General features: G+C 31.4%; 1 non-coding gene across 1 annotated transcript; it reads right to left on the reverse strand.

The window, feature by feature from the left end:
* Positions 1 to 431: 431 nt before the first annotated feature.
* On the reverse strand, positions 432 to 504 carry TRNAF-GAA (transfer RNA phenylalanine (anticodon GAA)). The gene has a single exon. It is a non-coding gene; the product is annotated as a tRNA-Phe (tRNA).
* Between the last annotated feature and the right edge of the window lie 7401 nt (positions 505 to 7905).

Here is a 7905-nt window from a genome sequence, read left to right on the forward strand (position 1 = left end):
AAACAAACTATACAGCAATTAAATATGTTACGGATTGTGATATTTTATTTATTTTTCATTTTAAATTATGATGCAAGGCTTTTAAGAAAATTGTTTTATTTTAGATTCAATTTTAGCATTTATTTGTCAGTTAATTGTAATCATAAAAATAACCTAAATAATAAAAATGATAAAACGTTGTAATTTTAATTTATTTACGTCAAATTAGTGTTTCTAATTTAAATTTACGCCGATATAAATGCTTTTTATAAAAAAAAGATTCTATATTATCAATCTATTTGCATAGTAAATAAAGCGGTTTTTTTATAAAATTACCATTAAATCACAAATAATTGCCAAGGTGTCCTCTGCCATCATGAAAAATTTCATAAGCAATAATTATTAGCCTGAAACACTCATCCACATTGAAAAATCTCCTGATAAAAGATACATGACGCCAACGGGACTTGAACCCGTGTCCTTTCGATTTTCGGTCGACAGCTCTGACCACTGAGCTATGGCGGCTTATCTCTTATCCGCGAAATAATTCAATATATACTAGTGTTTCATTCAACAATTACTGCTTGTTACATTTTTGATGAGTGTTTCAGGCTAATAATTATTGCTTATAAAATAATTTTTACCCTTTGTGCTATGCATAAAAAATCTTGTCTTAAACATTAGTTTACCAAAAAAAATAATATTTAATTATTTCATTTATTTTATAATTTAAAACAAAATAGTTCCTATCTGTACTATATATTTGTATACCTTTTGATTTGTACGATAAAAGCCAGGCAGCCATTCCTCTTAACTGCTTGTCCTACTCCGCTTAGTGTTTATTAAGCGGAGTAGGACCTATCCATGCGAGTTGACAGTACTAGTTTTGAAGGGTTTATGGGTTAAGGGAGTTAAGATATATACAAGTAGTTGATGCTTTATCTCCGTGATGTTACTGCATAGTCCTAACTAAGGCCCAACATAACCATAGCTCTGTGTTCAAACCACAAAAAATGTCGCTATTTTATTGTGTGATCAATAAAAGAAGAAAAAAACCCTTGCCATACACGTGCATGTTTTATAGTGATTCTATCCATTACTGGATTTGTATGCCTTTCTTAAAAGAATATAGCTTTTTTACTTACACAAATATTTAATCTTATTCATATTGGGTATGTACGAGTGCAAAAAAATATTTGTTTGTAATATTGTAAAGCCTTAAAAAAGCGTATTTTAATAAAATAATTTAATTTACGCCATCCAAGAACACGTAGATTATAACGAGCGTCGCGTTTAACCTTAATGTTTGTCCGAACGTGGTGGCGCTAGCAAAAAAATTTCCACAGTCCACAATGGAGTGTCGGTACCTACCCTGATATACGTCAGTGAGGCATGGAACTGGCGAAATAGGACAGATGAAAGTAGACTGCATGCTGTAGAAATGACATATATGAGACGTATGTGTGGTGAATCCATGTATGATGGTAAATAATTATAAGCAATAATTAGTCGCTTGAAATACTAATACAAATTGAAAATATCTCCCGAGTAAAATTAAATGCCCTAAACGGGAATTGAATTCGTGCTTTCTGATGTCCGGTCAGGTGCTCTGCAACCACTGAGCTATGTCGGCTTATTTCCAACTCGCCAAATGATTCAATATACACTAGTACAAAACTAGTGTAAAACCTTGTCTAATAAACATTAGTTTATCATTAAAAAAATAATAATTTATGATGGTGTGAGAAAGAAAGATTAAATCAGGCCATGTCAAGAGTCAGAATATGAGACGGTGTATGAATATGAATGAAGCAAGGATAGTGTCCAAGACCGAAGTGTATGGTGGTCTATCCTCCCTGCCAATCTCGGGATAATAACAATGATATGTCAACTGCAACCATTTTGTCTCCCGTTGGTTCCTAGTTGGCTTTTCACATTGCAAGGTATGGATACTATGGGTATGAGGTATCTTCTTATCAAACTTCGTAATGGAACTGGGCGGAAACAGTAGTCCTACTTTATTCCACGCTTTACTCAGGTTGCCCTTAATTAAGTGCGTACTCGACATTTGAGTGTCGGTTCATTGTTTTCACTCGAGAAATGAAAATTCTACATAAAGTTGAAAATTATATCAGACGAGAAAGTCATCTAGACAGTTCAGATAGTTCATTTTCTGAGTAAGGTAACATTACGTTTTTAACTTAGGTTGGTTAGTTTTTGATGTAAGTTTCCCTCAATTTCTTTAGCCACTTCTTTTTCGCAATTTTTTTTTTGAATTCGTTATGGTTTCCATAATCAGGGCAAATATGCTCGTTGAGCATTGGCTCAAGTAAGGGATGAAAGCACAATACAAGCTTATATGTAATTAAATATGATTTAAGATTTTCACGGCCAAAAGTATTTTTGTTATTTGTTTTTGGGGTGTTATGCCGTGTTGCGCTAACTCTTTCTTTAGCCAACGTTTTGGACAGCATTGCAGTGTCCATCATTTTGGCAGATGTGTTATAAATAACAATTATATGCAATTACTTCGAAAACCAATCAACATAATAGCTGGCCGAGGGATCTCAAATTCAATCATTCCATTGGTCGGATATCTAAATAATTTATCATACCTATAAGAGAAGTACCAGACACAACATCTGGTTTAATTATTAAAAATCGAATACGAGTAATTTTTAGCATTAATTATAAATATTTAAAAAGAGACAGGTCCAAGTTGTGAGCCATGGGGCACGCCAGTATTGGGACAAGCATTAAATCGCATTGTGCTAGTAATATTGCTATATTGCTACTTTCCTTGAATCAATGACACATATTATTTGTTAACCATACTCATTGCTTACTACAAGATTCATTTTAAATAGTACGACGGAAGTGTAGAAAATAATGAAGAAGAGTAAGCACAGTAATTCCAGACTGCACATTGCAGGCTTAAGTTCTCCCAGGTGATAGACGACACCTGATAGGGAAAGGCTCCTGAAAATGCATAAAATTTCATTTTGAAAGAGGTTGATAAATCTGTATTTCGCTTATCAACCTGACATTTTTCATACAGATGCTCACATGGATACAGATAAAAGCAACGTTTCTGTTTTACGAATCGTTTTATGAATCAAACAAAGAAAGAATATTTTGTAGGCATAAAACCAAGCAATTTTCTTTACACATGTCTTAACGTAAGTTTTTTATCTTTGAAAAACCTATGATACTTTCTACATACAGATTTAGAATACAATAATACGAATAGTGCTTAAGACCTCTCAATATTACATTTTATCTATTAAAACACTTAACCATTATTTTGCTACATAAGAATAGTACAGTACATTATTTTAAGAGTATGAATAATTTGTGTAAATTTCAACACGCGTTATGTTCCAAGGAACTGCATCAAAAACTTTTCGAAGCATATGAAAAATGAAAAAATCAACCCGAACAATTCAGGTTACCTGATAAAATTTTAGTAAATTTCGAAAACATTAATTTATTCTAAATTTACTAATAATTTTTATCGGGAGACCTGTGAATTCATTCCTGAAAGGTCTGAAATTCCATTTTAAATGGCTTACCAAAATTTTTAAGTATTTTTAAAAATATAATTGCATTTGAAACATAAAAAAAAAATAATAATTAGTTCATTTATGGACCGTAGTCAACCGCTCTAGCAACGTCGCTAAATGCCGATCGGGTAGGACCGACATTTATTTAGTATATTGACAGCTGTATTGTCATCTTATTTCACAGAAATGTGTTAACAACCGAAATTGCCATAATGCATTGTCATCGTCAACAACGATCGAATATCGGGATGTCGGTTAATTTTCGCTTTCAAGATTTGCACTAATTCATTTCCGAAATCAAAATGAAATTCAAATAAATTTATTTAATTGAAACAAATTTAGTACATTGCATAGTTACAATTAATGGCCATTTATATTCAATTGCTACCTTATTCCAACAATATCAAAAAATATTTTAATGTAAAATATAAGCGATCGAAAGACGTCAAAGAAAAATATCTCCGCATATAAGTCGTTGTCACAAATAAGTATGAAAATTTTTGGTTTAGGCCTTCACCATGGGCTTTTATTATTTTAGTTTTTAACCATGTACCTCCTACGTATTTAAAAAACATATATTTTAATTGTATGCTAATAGTAGTGTTTCTTTGCATTTTACAGTTTACGCCATTTAGCCCGGAATAAAACTGTATGAGGCGTGGTTCACACGGAGACGTAAAGCATCAGTGACGTTTGACCCATCAATGTCAGAAGCGCAAACATATGCACCAATACACACAGTTATTTGTTTGTCGACTCATTCCATGTTAGTAGCTCGTAAATTAATAGAGTGAAGATACTTTATTGAGACAACGCGCGTGGTTTCATTGAAGAAGATCTAGTGGACACGCTTTAGCGGCCTGTTCATATAGCTATTTCGTAAATACATATTCTTTGAATGGCTATCCTTTTCATAGGCATTTATTGTTCGATTGGTATGAATATGTGAATAATGTGTTTATTTTTATAATTTCATTGGTAAGGTTTTATTTTTTCTTTCGTAAACTAATTCAATGATATGTACATATATATACCACCCAATATAACATAAACATTGATAAAGGTACAATGGTTGCGGCTAAAACTTTCCAAACAAAAATCCGCAAGGAATATAAATCATCAGCACAAGTGTTTCCACGGTTGAAAAACTTTCTTAATCTTTTTTTAGGGATGTATAAACTAGCTGAACATTTCGCATAAAACACAGTTCACAAATCATAAACATTGACAGCGTCCCAGTTGGCATTTTATCATAACTCTGAAGTAAAGAATCTGTTCGCTTGACTCCATAAAAAATTAACCTTGACCTCTGCTGTCAATAAGTAAGTAAACCATACCGATACTACCAAAAATTTATGAGGGTCCAGGAAATGACTTTGGGTATTCGATTGAACTAACTCCTAAACTCCTAAAGTCCCAACGACGCGACGGTGAAATTTCTCACGCAATTTCGGAATGCTTCCGTGGTATTTTAAATGTAACACGTATCACGTACGGAGTCCCACAGAGGAGTGTACTTGGCCCTCTCTTGTTTCTCATCTACATAAACGAACTATGTGACATTGACATTGAAGGTAAAATCGTAACCTTCGCTGACGATACAGTACTTCTCTGTCAAAATATAAAATCAAATATCAAATTTTTGTATTTAAAATAAATAATAATTCAATTTAAACATCAAACATGAAATTGTTAGCAAAAAAAAATTTCGAAGTATTTTCACTCGATAAACCATAATTTTAAAGGAATTCGAAATTTAGAAAATTTCACACATTCTTTTAGTGTGGGGAATTTAAAAAATGTCACTTCCCTTTTTACGCCGTTTATAAAATAAATTTAATATAATTTATAATCATGGCCTTTGACAATTTTATCCATGTAATCCAGAATAAATATGTTATTATTATAATCTGAGGAGAGTAATTATTTCTCATTCCAATGGTGAACAAATCATTTTAAATGTGTTTTATGTATAAAAAGTCATTAAAAAATACTTCTGTGTCACATCTGTCCTTCAGAAGCTCAGAAACTTTAATGGAATAATATGATGTTTGTGGCTAGTAATGTTCTCCCGAGGCACGGAGGGTTTTAAATAGATTAAACAAGACATTTACGTGCTAAAATAAAAAAAAAATGCATTTTTCTGTATTGAGTTGCAAGGTCAACACAACAATTTTCAGCTCATAACTTACAAAGTATCTATCGGTTAAAGCTTTGAGTGAAGCAAAATAAAAAGACGTCATATTGTTGTACAATACAAAAAATACAGTGTTGAATCTTAGGCGAAGTCTGGCATTTAACATTAAAGATATATAAAATTGCCGAGAAAATTTAATACAACTAAACATAACACCATTCTGCTGAATAAACTTTTTCCTTTTTACGATAGTTCAATTTATAGCTTTGCTTGGCTGCAAAAACTAATGTTGTCTTTCAAAGAGTGATAAAATGTGTTAAATATACTTGAAACCTTTTAAATATTCATTAAATACAATTTTAAGGGTCTGGCCTTCTGGACTGCGCGGAATGTAGAAAAGTGAAAGAGCCAACATCGGCTGTACTTTTTTATTAATTAGGAGTGTGAAATACTTTGTTGAAGTTTAACTCGTTGAAGGCCAGAGAGAGAGGCGCCATTCATAAAAATCGCAAGTGGAACCTAAAGTTTTATTAGCCCTAACGATGCTGATTTTGTTTTTAGTACATTTTTCGAAGCATTAAGGTCAAAATCGTATCGCAAATTATTCTAACAAGGATTATATTAGAATGCTCGCATGATCTCTGGAGACCCATCGACAGTCCACTGGTAAAAAGAGAAAGTGAGAGATTAGTACAGAACGGAACAGAACGATATTCACTGATTTAGTATTGATGTATAAAATTCTTAGTATATAAAATTATAATGATGCATTTGACAGTGCAGAATTGCACGCATTGACAAGCTTCCGGATTCTACATCTGCCCTGATAATGAACACTGTAACGTTGTTCGAAACGTTGGCTAAAGAAGGGGGTAGCGCAATACGGCATAACACCCCAAAAACAAAGAACAAAAATATCAACATCTTGTTTTATGATTTTTTTAATTTTATCTTGTTTCTAAAATGGTATTAATTTTTCAGATAACTTGAAAATTATACACAGAAAATACACCGAAGGGTTAAAAGTTAAAAATTGATAAATTTGCACTATTTGTTATAGAAACAATAATTACTAATAAAAAACCTTCAACGATTTATTACGCAAAGAGGATAATCATTATTTCAAATAAAAATATTCCTAACTCTTATTATTGGTGAGCAAAGCATTTCCAAAGCATAATTTTTATCTGTTTTTAATCGGTCATCACTTCATTTAGAATCTTTCTCGTAGCACCCAGATAAATTCCGTTGTGTTTAAAATAAAACCACACAGGCCATAACGTAACGAATGAACGCATAGACAATGTTTTCAAATAAATGTAGATTCCATGACTTTGTACAAAGTGATTTAATAGCGTTATTATATCGTGTATAAATTGAGCTTACCATAACAATGATTTATTAATACCATCTTCATTCTTGAATTCGAGATGACGCCAAATTCGTATCGAGTATTTTTAGCTTTATTAACATACTGTTATAATTATAATAATAAAAAATAATAATAATAATAACAACTTCTATGCTTTAAAAACACAGGATATTAAATACGAAAGATTTGTGATGCTGAAAGTCTTTTCTATAGAAAATATTAGGCTAAGAATTATTGACTATCAAAAGAAGAAAATTACCTTTGAAAAGTCAATTTGAAAAATTTCGACACACTCCAATGACATTACAAAAATATAAGACACGTTGTATTCATACTAATCGAACAAAATATAAGACACATTATATTCATACTAATCGAACAAAATATAAGACATATTATACTCATACTAATCGAACAAAATATAAGACACATTATATTCATACTAATCGAACAAAATATAAGATCCGTTATATTCATACTAATCGAATTTGAAAGGATAGCCTTTCAAAGAATATCTATATTAACGGGCCACTAAAGTACGTCCACTAGAACTTTCCACGTTCAGCGAAAACACTCGCTTTGTCTTAATGTATCTTCACTCTATTAATTTATCTAAGCATCTCTCAAACATTAAAAAAGGAACATTCAATTCAAATAATGAATTATTCATGAAAAAAATAATGTTGTTACCTATTTAATTGCTTGTCTGATGTACTAATCAGTTTTAAATTTGGAAATAAAAAGTTTAAATTAAAATTTAACGTATTATGCAGATAAATCATTGCATCATGCACACATGCACCGAAAAACGAAATTAATATGTTCAATAAAAAGAAATTCTACTTACGTGTAAG

This window comes from Hesperophylax consimilis, chromosome 6 (assembly GCF_061612785.1).
Source record: "Hesperophylax consimilis isolate HC1 chromosome 6, BYU_Hcon_1.0, whole genome shotgun sequence".
In the NCBI taxonomy this organism is placed as follows: domain Eukaryota; kingdom Metazoa; phylum Arthropoda; class Insecta; order Trichoptera; family Limnephilidae; genus Hesperophylax; species Hesperophylax consimilis.